The sequence below is a fragment of the Bidens hawaiensis genome, unplaced genomic scaffold, assembly GCF_021521415.1.
Source record: "Bidens hawaiensis isolate Kalapana, Puna unplaced genomic scaffold, B.hawaiensis_p1.1 tig00006538_1, whole genome shotgun sequence".
NCBI lineage: Eukaryota > Viridiplantae > Streptophyta > Magnoliopsida > Asterales > Asteraceae > Bidens > Bidens hawaiensis.
The window spans coordinates 1105305-1125087 of NW_027491440.1; positions in this window are offsets into that span (position 1 = coordinate 1105305).

A 19783-nucleotide genomic window follows, 5' to 3' on the forward strand; every position below is an offset into this window, starting at 1 on the left:
TAACGACTACTAACATCGCCAAATATCGGCCATACAATAATACATACATACATATTATAACATCCCAAGGCCTACCATATACAAGCAAGCCTATATAAAATAGTTTAAACGTTTCATCAAGCAAAATCGTTTAGGTGTGCATGCTAGCCCAAAACTTAAAAAGAGTTAAAAAGGGGCATCATGAACTCACCTGACACAAGACACGTATTCACCACGAGCTAGAGAATCCCTAAGTAATCCCAAAACTCAAACACCTGTCGGTTTACATTCAAACATTACAAACGACATCGAGATGACTCGTTTATCCTACGAGACGTTCTAACATGGCTCGAGTTACCTAAAGTCTCGACCTCATCAAACTCAATCACAACAGCCCCCGAGGCCTCACATTCACCAAAACGACCCTTAGGTACTCCCGAGAATAAAGAATTCCCAATTTGCCTTATGAATTGTTTTTGAGATAATGTGATCAAGTGTAGGCTTGCTCGATCGTCTGGGCTTGCTCGAATTCCATACTTAGCCGTTTCTGAGGAGGTTGAGAAGATTCCAATCTTCCTTGTAGAAAATCCAACCCAACAATATTCTCATTCTCATTATCCTTATGAATTGTTTTTGGGATAATGTGATCAAGAACATACGATGATGAAGCATAGCTCACTAATTTCAATTTCACCCTTCCCGTCTCAATCTTGAGTGTTTGAAGCTCAAGTTTAAGTGCAGCATTCTCGTCTATGTGTCTGTTAATAGCAATTTGTTTGTCTTCAACCATGTGTTTTAACATTGAAATGGTTTTTTGATCTTGTAAAATTCTTTCCCATAAATTCTTTTCACACGATTGAAGTATCATGTATTCCTCATTAACAACATTCAAATCAAACAATGCTTTGTTATAGTGTCTTTTTAACTCTTTATTTCAAGATTTTTAAAGTCACATTCATCACAAGGCAATTCACATTTATCATATAAATTTGAGTTAAGAATTACCCCATTTGCCATGAATGCTTGATCGGTTGGTTCATCACTTGAAATGTCTGAATCTTCATCAGTGATGTCTTTCAACACAACTTCAACGAACTTTTCCTTCAACAATAGCTTATTCCTCTGATTTGTTGACTTATGGAATTTCTTCATCTTCTTCCACTCCAAAGTGAATCTTACCTTGAGGTACATCTTCTTCATAGAACCATCCTATAAAACTTTCGATAATATCCGGAGGAAATAATGAAATAAGATAGTCAGAAGTAACCTCAAGAGTCTTATCATTTATTCGAGGAAATTCTTCATCGGAAGTATCATGATCAACTTCTTGTACAACTTTGTTGGTTTCTTCATCCTTCAACACCTTGTCTAATCCCTCATCTTTGACCACTTTATCATCAACCAAATCATCTATCTTCTCATTAAACTTTTAATCACAGTCTCAATTTCAACCTTATCCTTATCCTCACTCTCATCCATATTCTTTTGATTATCTTCATCAACCACATGAGCCACATTAGCTTGGAACACTAAATTTCAATTGAAACCTTCATCAACTTGAGCTGTAGCCACCTTTTGCTGTGAAGTTGATGCTTCAGTAGGTTTCTTTCCCTTTGATGATTCTCCTTCTAGACGGTGATATATTGCCTGCTTGTAGTAATCCTGTCCAAAAAAATTTGCAGCATTATCCTCCACACTTTTGCTAGTGCATTCCCTTTTGAAATGTCATTTTTCTTTGCAACGAAAACATCTTACTTTAGACTTATCAAAGCCTAACTTTGATGTTGCACCATCAAGCACATTCCTTCTAGTGATTTCTTTAAATCTCTGAGCTCGTCTTATCACACTCGCCATGCACCACCTTATGTCAATCATTTCCATTCCCTCTGGGTCAAATGGATCATAGTCTTCTTTAGTCATATTGTATTTTCCAATGAGACCCGTAACCAAGCACTCGTAAGATTCTAGAACAGAACCCAGAAAGGCCATATGTTCCTTGATAGTGTCAGTGATCATGTTTCCTGTATTTTTTCAGGTTCACAGCAATGTTACTTTGTATCACATCAGAATCTTGAGAATTTGAACCTGGTATGGTTCCTGAGTAACTACTGCTATACTGTGGAGTAGCAGAAGTAGTAGGTACACTTATAAGAAATGCTTGACTTGATTGTTCATCACAAAATGCAGTAGGAATCTTGGGATTTGAAGAAACACTTGATTGAGTACCCTTGTAATACAGTCCCACATATTGCGATACAGCTGTAGATTTCATCTTTTGTTTCTTTCTCAGCTCCAGGTCATGAGCTTCAAGCTTCTCAATAAAACTTGCATGATTCAGACGGGCATAAGCAATGGGGTTTGATTGCTTAATCATGATAAAGGTACCCCATTCTTCAAGTAATGCATCTGCAAGCTTATCAATATACTCATACTCTGGTTTGTCAATCTTCAGCCTCTTCATCTCATTCATAAGGTAGTAGTATCTCTCAATCAACTGTGCAAAAGACTCACCCTTAACTTGAGTAAATATGTCGAATTCTTTCTTTAGCAATGCTATTTTACTCTTTCTCATGTCAGGGTTTCCACGATCCTTATTCAACAATGCATGCCATATTGAATAACAAGAACCATTATGCTGCAATAGTTGAAAGATCTAGGCTTCGATGTCTTGTTGGAAGAGGTTTAACATCTTTTTCTCCTTTAAGGACAAAGACTTTTCAGCATCAGCAATTTGAGATAATCGGTAATTTTCCCCGTTCTCATTCTTGGGAATTATGTAATCTTCCTCCATGGCTGTCCATGTCTCATAGTTCAAGGCTTGAACGTACGTCTCAAATTTGTCAGCCCATGAAGGATAATCTTCCATTCTGAGTAGCTTAGGAAGTTTGTTGGCGGTCCCCATTTCATTTCCAATTTGATGTTTTGAAGTAGGATAGACGGCTGTGACACGAACGCACTTAGGTTTTCCAATTTGATTAAAGTCAACGGATATCTTTTCTGGTCAACGTATATGTTTAAAATCAAGGAAAGTCCACGTATATGTCCAAGGTCAACGGATATGTTCTGTGGTCAAAGAATGGTTAACATATATGTGAATGGTCAACGTATATGTCCAAATCAACGTATATCTACTCACAGTATAACATATGAAGCGTATATGTTATACGCGATCAACATATATGGAGTTAATACATATACATTGACTGTCATTTTGTTGGTAAATTTGGATTTTGAAGGTGCAAATGATGTAGGATTTGAATAAAACTTTGAAGGATTTGACACGGATGTATAAGAAAGGTATTGTGAAAGTTAGGAGAACTTTTGACTGTGGAATTTGAATGTAGAGAGAAAATCCTTGAAAACTTGAAGTGTTCAAGCTAGTAACAAGCCATAAATCTTTGATACCACTTGAAATAACCTGTGATATTGATGTAGATTACAATTAGGACCTCTAAATGTTACAGCTCGAATCTCAAAGTGTGGAATCCATTGAGATTGAACACACACAAGTAAACATTAAGCTCATATTCATTAATAACATGAAAGATTACAAGATATGACACTTTGCACACTTTCTCTCTCTACTCTCTCACTCTAAAAATGACCAAAAGTCTACCTATAAATGCATAAGTCCCCTTTATATAGGAAATAACATTAAGAACAAAAAGACCGTATATGTTATAGGGCGTATAACATATACGCCGCAAAAGATATCCGATCTTGTTGACTTACTCGTTCTACATACATTTGACATTTTAAGCCATATACAATCATTTTATCTAAGACTCTAGCAATAGACATTATGTTCTAACAAAGTAGAAGTTTTCTTCTTTGATCGATCGATATACACATCAACAACTCCGAATTGGACTAGTTTCTCCTCAACAAGTAAGTGCTTCGTCCAAAAAAATCCTGCCTAATGACGAGATTGTTGGAGAGGTGACAAAACCTTATACCTTTCATTACAAAACCAATAAACCAGAAAAAGATGGATTATTTTGTGAAAGAATTTTTGGGCCTATCAAAAGTGGAATTTGTGCTTGTGGAAATTATCAAGTAATCAGAGATGAAAAGGAAGACCCGCAATTTTGTGAACAATGCGGAGTCGTGTTTCCTGATTCTCAGATTGTAACGCCCGCGAACTTTTCGGTTTAAAGATTTAAAGATTGTAGAGTATGTATAATTCTCGGGATTTAACCGACGTTTGTCGGAAGCCTTTACGTCATCCCGGTACGTTTAATTGTTTAACTTTTCTTCCAAGATGCCAGATACTTTATACTACAGGGACTAGAATGAAACTTATTATATTATAACATAAACAAAAAAACCCTAACCCCCCCCCCCTCTTGTTGTCCGATCGGCGCACACAGCCCCCCTGCGAATTTTCTTTTTTTCTGGCCAAGTCGTGAGCGTAAAACATCAGTTAAAGGTTAGTACTACGATTCCCCAAGTCTTTTACACCATAATTGGTCGTTATAACACGCGTATTGATCGATTAATGGCTTGTTGTAGGCTAACCGGGTGAGTGAGGTTTTTGCACCAAAATCCTCCTAGGTATGTGTAGTATAACATACTTAAAAACCATATTCATTGGGATTCGTTAGATTGGTCAACTAGTTATCGTTGGAAAGATTGTGTTCGGTTGACTAGAATTGTAGTTTGGTGCGTTTAACGCGAGGGTTGAAGTGATTAACGATCAATTCAGCTCGGGGACACTTGGTTTGATGTACGCTCTTTTGAAAAATCATTTTTATAAGTTATGGGGCTGAATTGGTTGTCGGGTACTCCAACGGGTCGGTACGACGCGCAATTGCGTTTATTGAGTAGTTGGTGCGTTGTACTTGCAAATTACAGACCCATTTGAATCGTGTAGCGTCGTGTGGGCTTTTTGGCTTTGATTTTATCATGTTGGGTCCACACGGGGCTCAATTGGATGTTAATGGCCTAAACGACTCTTAGTGCTTCCGGGGATAATTTGGGAATTCTTTTTTCCCGGGAGTGTCTAAGGGTTTTTTTGGTGAATGTGAGGCCTCGGGGGCTTTTGTGATTTAGTTTGATTAGGTAGAGGCTTTAGGTGACCCGGACCCCGTTAGAACGTCTCGTAGGATAAACGAGTCATCTTGATGTCGTTGGTATTGATTGAATGTAAACCGGCAGGTGTTTGAATCTTGGGATTACTTAGGGATTCTCTAGCTTGTGGTGAATCCGTGTCTCGTGTCAGGTGAGTTCATGATGCCTCTTTTAACTCTTTTATGTTTTGGGCTTGCATGCATACCTAAACGATTTTTCTTGATGAAACGTTTAAACTATTTTATATAGGCTTTCTAGTATATAGTTGGCCTTGGGATGTTATAGTATGTGTGTGTGTGTATATATATATTATTGTATGGCCAATATTTGGCGATGTTGTTGTCGTTATCGACTACGGATGTTCGTTATGCCTACTTTGTGTTTGCATACGTTGATGAGATGTTACGTCTTTGGGTTGTACGTTTGCTCGATCCTGATGTTATTATTTGGATGTTATATATATATATATATATGTATTTATATATATAAGGATGCACTTATAAGGATGTTTATTTATATGTATGTATATACATGTAGTTATAAGGATGATTATGTATTGAAGATGATGGCTTAACTGATGTACTCCTTTTACTTTTAAACTCTTGAATGACCATTATGAGTGTTATTTATTAACGTTATTTATTAAAACTTGAACTCACTCATCTCAAGCTGACTTTGTGTGCATGTTAGTGTGAGTTTCAGGTTAGAATGAGGATGCCTTATCGCTTGGACGTGCACGAAGCTACTTGGACGGTGAAGGGCATACGTGGATGGAAGATTTTATTATTGAACATTTTATTTTAAAAAGTTTTATAAATCATATTTAAATTTGTTTTGGGCATAATTCTCGGGTTTTTGGGAACTTATTTTATTATTTATGTTTCCCGCTGAATTTTACTCTGAATTGGTTATTTTAATGAAATGAATTATTTTCAAGTTTAAATATTTTTATAAGTGTTTTGTATAAATACCAATTGTGGGGTTCTCGGGGTTCGCAGCCTTACAAGTTGGTATCAGAGCCATGGTTAGGGGGATCCCAGCATCTCTGAATGCTTGGACTCGAACTGTAAGAAAGAAACCAGTATGCCCATTGCGAGTAGCTGCACGCAAAGAGGTAACTTTAAATTATTTAGTCATTCCTTTGAATTTAAGGTTTCCAGTATGTGATTAATTGTTTAAGTGTTAGATAGAATGCTAATGTGGTTAGGGGCCGGGGGTGATTAGGACGGGCGGGTAAAGTGAACGACTAATTACACTTGATCAACTTCATTAACAGTTTACCCTTACCTTACATGTTCTAAATACCACTTGTACTTGACCGTGCTAAAATTCTATCTTTGTAGGGATAAGTCATGGTTAATACTCGAGAAGTGTTGGCTCAGCCGGGACCGAGACGATCCGAGCGCGTTCGAGACGGAAGGTTTGATAACCAAAGACGGACAGAAACAAACACGAAACAAACGATTTCAATGATAAAAACGAAAGATTACATGCTTGTTTAAACACTGAAATCACGATCTATGGCAGGGGGAGGTCGAGCATGGCCTCCCCCCTCATCCGGACAGCACCTGGGCCCCGGGCACGAAAAACCTCTACTGTTCACGCCTGAAAGCTGGTATTTATACCCGCTGCCATTCGGTCAGGACTCATTCGATCGAATGAGTCCTATTCGATCGAATGGCAGACTCATTCGATCGAATCAGAAACTCATTCGATCGAATGAGTATCCATTTGAAAATGCTCTTTCAAATGGATCACTTTCAGCGTGAACCACTACCTAGGTGTACAGCATACAACATAAACATTCTAAACTATTCGCCAAGCGACGGCCACACAATGTGCACCAACAAGAAGCTAATCGAGTAAGCCACGTGCCGAAATCGAGAGTGAGATTCCTACTTCCCAGCAGGAAGAAAACCCGATTCATGAGGAGGGAGATAACCCCGCCTTAGATCCTGCTATGCGTGCGGCTATCGCAGACGAGGTTTACCAGGTGCTCCATAGCGCTATTCCCGAGATCGTTGCTGAGGCCGTTAGAGCCATGGAGGAGTCTATGGTTGGTAAGAGTTCGGGTAAAGAAAGGAAGGGTAGGGAGACGCAGGTGGATGAGGAGGAAGATGTGTATATGCCGAGTGGGGATGAAGATGAAGTTCGGACTGTTAGGGTGTCTACTCGGGGTTGCTCATATCGTGACTTTAAGAAGTGTGACCCTTTTTCTTTCGATGGTACTAAGGATGCGTTGGCAGCACATCAGTGGGTGAGGGAGATGGAGGCCGTTCTGAGAGTTAGTAAGTGCAAGGGGGATGACATGGTGACGTATGCTACTGCCTCGTTTCGTTCCGAGGCATTGTGTTGGTGGGATAATCTGGCGCACGTTATGGGTGATCGTTCAATTAGGAGGATGTCATGGGATGAGTTGAAGAGGTTGGTTCTTGATTAGTTTTATCCTCCCCATGAATTGGATAAAATTAAACAAGAATTCTTGACCTTGGAGACGGGTAGTATGACGCATCGGGAGTATACCACAAAGTTTAACCAGATGGCCCTTTTATGTCCCGATTTGGTTACTCCCGAAGCCAAGAGGATTAAAAAGTATGTGAAGGGGCTTCCGGCAGATATTCGTAGGGGTGTGGTGACCACCGACATGAACTCTTTTCACTCGGTAGTTACCCTAGCTGGTACATTATATGATCAGAGGAAGAAGTTACCGCCGACCAAGACTAGGAAGACTTGGAACACTAATTCATATGGTAAGCGGCCCGAGGGAAGCAATTTTAATTTGTCTGAGAAAAGGGTGAAGACTGAGACTTCTGAGTTTAAGAGGGATGCGGCGTTCGGTAATTGCAAGAAGTGCAGGAAACCGCACAAGGGGGAATGTAAGAGTGGGCCTGGCTCCTGTTTTCGTTGTGATAAGGTGGGACTCCCCCATTTCGAGTGTCCGACGTTGACTTGTTTCCGCTGTAAGGGTTCCGGTCACTTGGCATCAAACTGTCCTACCAATAAGGCGGGGGGGGGGGGGGGGGTCCGGTCCAGGGACTTCCTCGAGGGGGAAGATGGAAGAGAAGCCGAAGGCCAGGGCGAGGGCCTTCAACATCTCCAAGAAGGAGGCGAAGGATGATGCGGATGTTGTTTCAGGTACTTTTCCTTATTTAGCTATTATTCCACTGCTATAATTTCTTATTCCTTTGGAATCGTATGTGATGATCATGTAGCTAAGCAGTAGTATAATATTATCCTAGGTACCTTTTTACTTGATGAATTACAGGCGTCAGTCTTATTTGATTCGGGCACCAGTAGAAAATTTTGGTGTCTACCGCTTTCTGTTCCTCGTTGAATAAATCACCCGAGCGCGTAGTTGATGTGTTTGAGGTTGAGGTCTCCTTAGGAATATCCGTTCCAGTGTCTAGGGCTATTCAGGGTTGTTCCATCAAGTTGTCTGGGTATAAATTTCTTGTGTGATTGTATTTGTTGCCGCTTGGTTGTTTCGATGTGGTGCTCGGGATGGATTGGTTCGCGAGTGTTGATGCTCAGATCATTTGTGGTCAGAAACTCGTTCGTCTGAGGGCCCCGAATGGGACCCAAATTACGGTCTTCGGTGACTGGAATGGTGCGACGCCACATATCATATCTATGCTTAAGGCGGGAAGTTTGATGCAGCGGGGTTGCGGGGCGTATCTAGCATATGCTATAAATATGAAAACCGAGGTGGCTACCGTCAGTGATGTTCCTATCGTTCGGGATTTCCCGGATGTATTTCCAGATTATTTGTCAGATGTGCCGCCGGACAGCGAGGTCGAGTTCCAGATAAACCTTGTGTCAGGCGCAAAACCCATTGCTCGAGCCCCTTACCGTCTAGCACCGAATGAGATATAAGAACTTATGGCTCAGTTGGAAGACTTACTCAACAAGGGCTTCATTCGACCGAGCATCTCACCTTGGGGTGCCCCGGTCCTGTTCGTTAAGAAGAAGGACGGTAGCATGCGGATGTGCATTGACTACTGTGAATTGAACAAGCTCACTCTTAAAAATCGGTACTCTCTTCCAAGGATCGACGATTTATTTAATCAGCTCCAAGGAGCTAGTTGGTTCTCGAAGATCGACCTTAGGTACGGGCATCATCAGTTGAAGATTCGGGAGGAAGATATTCCTAAGACTGCCTTCCGCACTCGTTATGGGCATTATTAATTCCTTGTGATGTCTTTCGGTTTGACCAACGCACCGGCTGCGTTCATGGATCTTATGAACCGAGTGTGCAGGCGGATGCTCGATCGTTCGGTTATTGTGTTCATCGACGACATTCTTGTGTATACCAAAAGTGAATCTGATCACGCCGGTCATCTCAATGAAGTTTTGGAAGCAAAATTTTCTAAGTGTTCCTTTTGGTTACGCGAGGTTCAGTTCTTGGGCCATGTTATTAACAAGTTGTATGCAAAATTTTCTAAGTGTTCCTTTTGGTTACGCGAGGTTCAGTTCTTGGGCCATGTTATTAACCCGAGTGTTATTTTGGTTGACCCTACAAAGGTGGAAGCCGTAAACGAATGGGAATCTCCTAAATTCGTAGCTTCCTGGGCTTGGCGGGGTATTACCGCCGCTTCATTCCCTACTTTTCGAAAATTGCTTCATCATTGACCAAGTTGACTAAGAAGAGCATTAAGTTTGTTTGGGGTACTGAGCAGGAGGAGGCTTTTCTGGAGTTGAAGAACAGATTGACGCATGCCCCGATTCTAGCTTTACCCGATGGCACCGATGATTTAGTGGTTTATTCTGATGCCTCTTACCAGGGGCTGGGGTGTGTTCTGATGCAGCGAGGTCGAGTCATCGCTTATGCCTCATGGCAGTTGAAGCCTCATGAGGCGAATTATCCTACTCACAATTTGGAGCTGGCAGCGGTTGTGTTTGCGCTTAAGTTGTGGCGGCATTATTTGTATGGTGTTCCTTGCGTTATCTATACCGATTATAAGAGCTTAAAGTATTTCTTCGAACAAAAGGAACTGAATATGCGTCAGCGTCGATGGTTGGAATTGATTAAGGATTATGATCTGGAGATTATGTACCATCCCGATAAGGCTAACGTGGTAGCCGACGTGTTGAGCCGGAAGGAGAGACTGAAACCTGTTCGTGTGAAATCTTATCAGCTTATTCTTATACCCAATATTTTGAAACCAATAGCCAACGTCCAGAATGAAGCTTTGCAGGTGGAATGGATTATGTTAGAACGTATTTGGGGTCATGAAAAGTTGTTGGCGGACGTCGGTGATGGGGTGAGGTATAAGGATGGGCGTTTATGGGTAACGAGATATGGAGGATTCAGTAGAGGCACCGTAGAGGTTCCGAGGCTACTTGGGAGTCCGAAGATGAGATGATGAAACTCTATCCGCAGTTGTTTCTATCGCATCGTGATTCGGGGACGAATCCCATTGTAAGGGGGTTGGACTTGTAACGCCCGCGAACTTTTCGGTTTAAAGATTTAAAGCTTGTAGAGTATGTATAATTCTCGGGAATTAACCGAAGTTTCTCGAAAGCCTTTACGTCATTCCGATACGTTTAATCGTTTAACTTTTCTTCCAAGATGTCAGATACTTTATACTAGAGGACTAGAATGAAACTTATTATATTATAACATAAACAAAAAACCCTAACCCCCCCCCCCCCACCTGCGAATTTTCTTTTTTTCCGGCCAAGTCGTGGTGCGTTGTACTTGCGAATTACCGACCCATTTGACTCGTGTAGCATTGTGTGGTCTTATTGGCTGTGATTTTATCATGTTGGGTGTGACATTTGAGCCAAAACAAGGTACACCTCAGTACGTATTTATCGATTAAGCAAATAAACGCTTTTTGCATAACAAACGAACGATTAACCGAACGGGTCGGGTTATGAACCAGATATCTCGGAGGGGCATCTATAAGTGATATACGATCTATAAAAGCTAAAATATTAGAAATATGGTCTTATTTTGATAGCAAACAAGTTAAACGAAAACATGCTCGTTTAACTACCCGCTATAGATTTAAACGCGAAAGATAGTTACAAACCAAGCATTGTGTCATCCGTTAAGCCGAAAAAGACTTACCAAACACTTACTTGAAATGTTTTAAGCGATCCGTGAAAATATTTTTGATTTTTACAAACATAGTATGTTTTTATAATTTTACACAAAACTAGCCGAAAAACACTCGTTTTCGCGCTGTTTAACGCACCCGGTAAGTTTTCGGTGCCAAAAACCGAACCCGAACTAAATTTGGACCGGGCTTTTCGTATTTGGCCAGGAGAAACCAGATCATTGGGCCAAAACAGCCTAAAGGGGGCCCATAAGGAATCCCGGCCGCAGCCGCCACCCCCCCCCCCTTTTTATTCTTTCACATTTAAACTAGATTCAAGCCATTTTCAACATCATTTCTTGAAAACTCTGGACAAAACTTCTTCTCCAGCCAGAAAACCTCCAAACCCTAAGGTAAAGAGCTTAAATAAGTAGCTTTTATGCTTGTTTAAACTTGTTTAATACCATAAAAACATGTCTTGGTTACTAAAAATCATTCCTAACCGTGTAAAAATCCTAAAAATGGTCCATAAACATGTTTTGATCATACACATGGTAAGGAACCTGTTTTGATAGTTTTTTTTGGCCATAAACACAGATTAAAGGGTTGAAACGACGTTTTCACGGTTCAAAAGTTCGTTTTTGTGCACTAGCCGAAACCCAAAGTTAAGGGCTGTTATGTTGATGAAATATTTATTGGTTTGTGATATAGGACTTGTACCTAGCTTTCTTAGAAGCACAAGAACCTGAACACTTGATTAAAAGGTCGGAAACGAGCCAAACCCGCTAAGGTAATGCCGAAACACTCGCTTACGGGCTATTTAGGTTAAGGTTATGATGTGCATATTGTTCGGACTTGAAATTTTTCAGGGACATCAGGGACCATGTCAATGAGTCCCTGTTCAAATTTGGTAATTTTTTGACCATCCGAGAATATTTGGTGAATTTATTACCGAATTGGGACGTTTATTTGGGAAAAATAGCTAAAATACTTCAAAAATTATGAAATTTTTCTGGGAACTCAGATTTATTGTAGTTTGATCACCTATGAATTTTGGGATCATTTGGAGAAGTTTAAAGGTGTTTTGTTTAATTGCGTTCGTGTGAATTTTTACAGCCGAATTTGGGCTGAAAAGAATATTGCACGAGCTTTTTACATTCTGAAATTGATACATGTTGTTTTTGGGACATGATTTGAGTATTTAGGAATTTTTGTGGAATTTTTGGAAATTTTTTGGGGTAAACGGACAATTTTTAGACGAAATATAGCTTATAAAATGAATTTTTATAAATTAATAAATCAGTAAATAAATTCCAGATATATTTTAATAAAAATCTACATATTTTAATTGATAAGTGGTTAAATTTTCATAATTTAATGATTAACGGTTATATAATTATGCTAATCTGAATATTAAACAAATTCAGTTTTTATAAAAACCGGCAAGTTCGCGACTAGTGAATCTGCGGGAATATCAAAACACCAAGAGTGATCAAAAATCATATTTTGGACTAATTAAGTAAAAATGAACATTTTTATGAGAAACCTGGACAATCCGGGTGGATTGTGCGCGTTTCTTCTCAAATCAAACTGAATAAACGGAAACGGGCCCCGTGGCTAATCCGGGACCCTAATAGATATCCTTCTTTATAACTTAATCATTTTATTAACCAATACATTTACTAAAGCTTATTTTCCCATAAGTGTTTTCTGAACGTGTAAACGAGCAACTTGGCCCAGCTGGGAAAACGGGAGTCTGAGCCAAGTTCGGTTTTAAGTATTAGACATTGAACAACATCACAACCTAAGCCTATTGCCACTTTCTGGGCGTTCCAGCTACACCCAGATTAGTTATACAGCCCAGTTTAGTATTGAGATTATAATAATATTAAAATATTAATACTATTATAATATTGATTATAGGAACTATTGATAGCGGACTGAACAAACCACTAGTTGATACAGTACTGAATATCTACTAAACCGTGAGTTTCATGACCCCACTTTTAAACTATTTTGCGAACTTTTGGGGTGAAAAGCATGTTTGATTACATACACTTATCTGTAATATGTAATGATGTGAATTATCTAAGTGCTAACACACGAAAGTCCCCACGATCACAGTGATTAACTTCGAGCCGGTTGCTTGTGAATAGTACTATTGGTTTGACAAACCCAGGCGGGGCCAGCACGGTTGCTGAGACATTATCCCGTTTGCACATGTCCATATTTCATTTTTACGAACCAGCTATGTAGTGTTAGACATAGCTACCGGGGCATGTTGTGGGCGGAAAGGGGCCACAGTGGTTGATTGAGCGTGGGAAATGGAGGCACGCAGCACGAACAGTCCAGGCTTCACTGTAGCTTAGCATAATTACATCACATACATCATTTACATACATACATACTTATTTCATGATTACAAGTGTTAACTTGTGAATGCTCATTACTGTTTTCTTGAAACTCGTGAAACTCACCAACTATAGTAGTTGACCCGTTTTAAACTGCTTTTCAGGTGTACCTAAATTGGAATGATTTGGTGACCTGTTACTTGCCTGAGGTGTGTGGTTGATGCTACGTGAATAGAAGCAAGGGCGATAGTAGTAAGAATGTATAGTTAACGAACTAGTTTTGTTTGTATCGCCTAGACTGTAAAACAATGATAGAACGAAGAAATGTAATATATTGTAAATTAGTTTGTAATGTTTCTTTATAAACAATGTGTTGATATCAGAGGTGTCTGTTACATTCTCGTTCTACGCTTCCGCATTGTGCTAGTCGGGGTGTGACAGAAGTTGGTATCAGAGCCATTGGTTTTAAAGGATTAGGTTATCCCTTAGGGTACCTAAAATATAACCGTAGGCTCGATTAACTCTGGGAAATAATAAAATAATAAATTAATATTATATACTGATGGATGTCGGGATGAACTTGTAGGGCAAGTGAGTTATTGTGGTCCGGAACATAATAACAGACTTGCTTGTACGAGAGAACTCGGGGAGAAGTCGCGGAACGTGCGGTCAGGTAAAAATGGCAACATATGTGTATAAAAGGTAATGTTTAAGCGTAAATATATGTAATGCTCATACGTGCTTTTGTGGAACAAAGTGTATGAATACGTGTACGTACGATACTGTTGATGACGGTACATTTTCCTATGAATATTATATTCATTTATATTCAATATTGATTTAAATAATAATAATAATTAAAATTTTAATAAACTAATATTATATTCTGATATAATTAATATTAAAATTTGGTTTAATTAATTAATCTCCTCGACAATAGTTAGCTATAGCAATAGTTATTATTCTTATAACTAACCTTTGTGCAGAGTCATGTCAAGGAACAACGACTACGTATCGGAAGAAGAACCGGTAATATCTGTAGAGGAGGATCCCGAGGAAGAATCAGAGGAGGATCCAGAAGAGGAGGACCCAGAAGAGAAGCCGGAGGAGGAAGAGGAAGAGGTGGAAGAAAAAGTTATCTGTAGAGAGCTACCCAGGAATGTGCCTGATCTATCTGGTTACAGATGCGATAGTTATCCACCTAGGTCACCACGCAGGGATCAAGACGAAGTTAACAGTCAGTATCGTTCACCTACTAGAGTAGCCAGATTACCCACTCCATCTATACACCTGTCGCCGACGACTTCAGCTACTGCGCGAGTCCGGCAGACTGCTCGTATTCGGGTAACCCCGATTGACCCTACCTCAATTCCATTCAGATCTACCCACAACCGGGGAGGACCTTCACGCCCTAGGGTAGATCCTTCATCTTCCCGTTCATTGAGTATACCTACCCCTCGCCTTGACCTCCCAAACGCAGGAAACAACCCTTGGATGGCTGTCCTGACTGACCGTGTGATAGACCACTCGATAGCCATAGCTAACATTAACCAGGAGAGGAGGGACACCTAAACAATTTTTCTTGATGAAATGTTTAAACTATTTTATATAGGCTTGCTAGTATATAGGTAGCCTTGGGATGTTATAGTATTTATATATGTATATATATTATTGTATGGCCAATATTTGGCGATGTTGTAGTCGTTATCGACTATGGATGTTACGTATGCCTATTTGTGTTTGCATACGTTGATGAGATGTTACGTGTTTGGGTTGTACGTTTGCTCGACCCTGATGTTATTATTTGGATGTTATATATATATATACATATATATATATATATATATGGATGCACTTATAAGGATGTTTATTTATATGTATGTATACACATGTAGATATAAGGATGATTATGTATTGAAGATAATGGCTTAACTGATGTACTCTTTTACTTTTAAACTCTTTAATGACTATTATGAGTATTATTTATTGATGTTATTTATTAAAACTTCAACTCACTCAGCTCAAGCTGACTTTGTGTGCATGTTAGTATGAGTTTCTGGTTAGGAGGAGGATGCCTTATCGCTTGGATGTGCACGAAGCTACTTGGACGGTGAAGGGCATACGTGGATGGAAGATTTTATTATTGAACATTTTATTTTAAAAAGTTTTGTAAATCATATTTAAATTTGTTTTGGGCATAATTCCCGGGTTTTTGGGAACATATTTTATTATTTATATTTTCCGCTGAATTATACTCTAAATTGGTTATTTTAATGAAATGAATTATTTTCAAGTTTAAATATTTTTATAAGTGGTTTGTATGAATACCAACTGTGGAGTTCCCGGGGTTCGTGGCCTTACAACCTAAAGCCTCGACCTCGTCAAACTCAATCATAACAGCCCCCGGGGACCTTCATTTACCGACACAACCCATAGATACTTCCGGGAATTAAGAATTCCCAAATTACCCCCGAAAGCACTAGGTGATACTAACACGCGCGTTTAAGAGATGTTTAGGCAATTAACATCCAACTCAGCCCCGTGTGGGCCCAATATGATAATTTCACAGCCAACAAGTCCACACAACCCTACACGAGTCAAATGGGTCGGTAACTCGCAAGTACAATTCACCAACTATTCAATAAACGCGAATGCGCGTTGTACCGACCCGTTTGAGTAACAGACAACCAATTTGACCCCAATACTATAAGAATCATTTTCCAACAGCCCGTACATTAAACCGAAGTTATCCGAACTGAATTGGTCATCACTTACTTCATCCTTCGCGTTAAACGCAACAAATCACCATTCTAGACAACTGAAAACTAGTTTTCAATCTACAACTAGTTGACCAATAAAACGAACACCAATGGACATGATTTTTTAAGTGTGTTATACCAGACATACCTAGGAAGATTTTGGTGCAAAAACCTCAACCAAAACAGTCCCGAAAATGATAGAATTGACAGCCACCTGGTAAGCCTACAACACGCGATTTAACGATCAATAAGCGGGTTATTATGACCAATTAAGGTGTAAAATACTTGGGGAAACGTAGAACTAACCTTCAATTGAAGTTTTAGACCTTAACCTTGGCTGCACAAAAGAAGAACAAGGGTGCTTGGGGCTTGGCTTCCTGCCGATCTGTCACAAGGGAGGGTAGGGGTTAGGGTTTGTTTATGTTATAAAATTTTAATATTCTAGCCCCTCCAATTTTAAAGAAGTAACATCTTGGTTGAAAAGTTAAATAATTTAACGTACTGGAGGGATGGGAAGGTCATTAAGGAATGCCGGATAACTCCCGAGAAATGTAAATACTTTACAAGACATAAATCATTAAACCGAAAATTAACGAGCGTTACAAGTCCACCCCCTTACAATGGGATTCGTCCCCGAATCCCGATGCGACAGGAACAAACATGAATAGAGTTTCATCATCTCGTCTTCGGACTCCCAAGTAGCCTCGGAACCCCTACGGTGCCTCCACTGCACCTTTAACTGCCTAACCACTTTATTCCTCAAACGCCTTTCCTGACGGTCAAGTATAGCAATAGGTTCTTCAACGTAGTTCAACTTACTATCAAGTTCAATATCGCCAAGGGGCACATGGGGCCCCTCATCTGCCAAACATTTCCTCAAATGAGACACGTGGAAAGTAGGGTGAATCCCCGCGAGCTCATCGGGCAATTCCAGTCTATACGCTACCTCACCAACCCGTGACAGGATAGGAAACGGACCAACGAACCTCGGACTAAGCTTCCCCCTCTTACGAAAACGAATAATACCCTTCCAAGGAGAAACTTTCAACATAACCCGATCCCCAGCCTCAAACATAATAGGCCTTCGCCTTTTATCCGCATAGGACTTTTGACGATCCTGAGCGGCCTTCATAAAAGCCTTAATCTTATCGAGCTTCTCAGTCGTAGCCTCAACCACCTCCAAACTACCCAACTGTTTCTGACCAATGGAACCCCAACAGACTGGAGTCCTACCCCTCCTACCATACAACATCTCAAACGGTGGCATCCTAATTGTGGCGTGATAACTGTTATTATAAGAGAACTCGACTAATGGTAAGTGACAATCCCAACTACCACCAAAATCAATAACACAAGCCCGCAACATATCCTCAAGAGTCTGTATGGTCCTCTCGAACTGACCATCAGTCTGCGGGTGATAAACGGTACTGATGAGAAGTTTGGTACCCATCTCTTCATGAAACTTCTTCCAAAACCTGGAGTTAAAATGCGTATCCGTATCCGAAACAATAGATACCGGCACCCCGTGCCTAGAAACGATCTCACGAATAAATACATCGGCCAGCTGCTCAGAATTAAAAGTTTCTCGAATCGGCAAGAAATGAGCGCTCTTTGTCAATATATCAACTATTACCCAAATGGTATCATAACTACCCCAAGGAGTACGAGGCAGTTTGGTCACTAAATCCATCGTAAGATGCTCCCACTTCCACTCAGGTATTTCCAGGGGTTAAAGTTTCTCGAAAGGCTTCTGGTGCTCAGCCTTAACTTGCAGACACGTCAAACACTTATTCACGTACTGAGCCACCTCATACTTCATCGTAGGCCACCAATAATTTTTCTTCGGTCTTGGTACATCTTGGTCGCGCCCAGATAAATGGAAAAGCGCGACTTGTGTGCTTCATCCAATATTTTATCCCTGAATCCCCCATACCTGGGTACCCATAAACGACCATCCTTATACTTCACTCCCTCCCCGACGTCTTGCAATAATTTTTCCTGACCCCAAATACGCTCTGACATATTCCATTCCACCTGTAAAGCCTCATTCTGAATGTTGGCTATCTGTTTCAAAATATCGGGTTTAAGAATAAGCTGATAAGATTTCACACGAATAGGTTTCGGTCTCTCCTTCCGGCTCAACGCGTCGGCTACCACGTTAGCCTTATCGGGATGGTACATAATCTCTAGATCATAATCCTTAATCAACTCCAGCCATCGATGCTGCCGCATATTCAGTTCCTTTTGTTCGAAGAAATACTTTAAGTTCCAGATCATAATCCTTAATAAACTCCAGCTATCGACGCTGCCGCATATTCAGTTCCTTTTGTTCGAAGAAATACTTTAAGCTCTTATGGTCGGTATAGATAACGCAAAGAACACCGTACAAATAATGCCGCCACAACTTAAGCGCAAACACAACCGCCGCCAGCTCCAAATCGTGAGTAGGATAATTCGCCTCATGAGGCTTTAACTGTCGTGAGGCATAAACGATGACTCGGCCTTGCTGCATCACAACACACCCAAGCCCCTAGTAAGAGGCATCAGAATAAACAACGAGATCGTCAATGCCATCGGGTAACGCTAAAATCGGAGCATGCGTCAACCTGTTCTTTAATTTGAGAAAAGCCTCGTCTTGTTCAAAACCCCACACAAACTTAATACTCTTCTTAGTCAACTTGGTCAATGACGACGCGATCTTCGAAAAGTCGGGAATGAAGCGGCGGTAATACCCCGCCAAGCCTAGAAAACTACGAACCTCGGACGGAGATTTAGGAGATTCCCATTCGTTTACGGCTTCCACCTTTGTAGGGTCAACAAAAATACCACTCGAGTTAATAACAAGACCCAAGAATTGAACCTCGAGTAACCAAAAAGAACACTTAGAAAATTTCGCGTACAACTTGTTCTTTCGCAAAGCTTCCAAATCTTCCATGAGATGACCGGCGTGATCGAATTCCCTTTTGGAATACACAAGAATGTCGTCAATGAACACAATAACCGAACGATCGACCATCGGCCTACACACTCGGTTCATAAGATCCATGAACGCAGCCGATGCGTTGGTCAAACCGAAAGACATCACGAGGAATTCATAATGCCCATAACGAGTGCGGAAGGCAGTCTTAGGGATATCTTCTTCACGAATTTTTAACTGATGATACCCGGACCTAAGGTCGATCTTCGAGAACCAACTAGCTCATTGGAGCTAATCAAATAAGTCGTCGATCCTTGGTAAAGGGTACCGATTTTTCACAGTGAGTTTATTCAATTCACGGTAGTCAATGCACATCTGTATGCTACCGTCCATCTTCTTAACGAACAGGACCGGGGCACCCCAAGGTGAGATTCTCGGTCGAATGAAGCCCTTATTGAGCAAGTCTTCCAATTGAGCCATAAGTTCTTTCATTTCATTCGGTGCTAGACGATAAGGGGCTCGAGCAACGGGTTTTGCGCTCGGCACAAGGTCTATCTGGAACTCGACCTCGCTATTCGGCGGCACATCTGACAAATCATCTGGAAATACATCCGGGAAGTCACCAACAATAGGAACATCACCGATGGTAGCCACCTCGGTATTCAC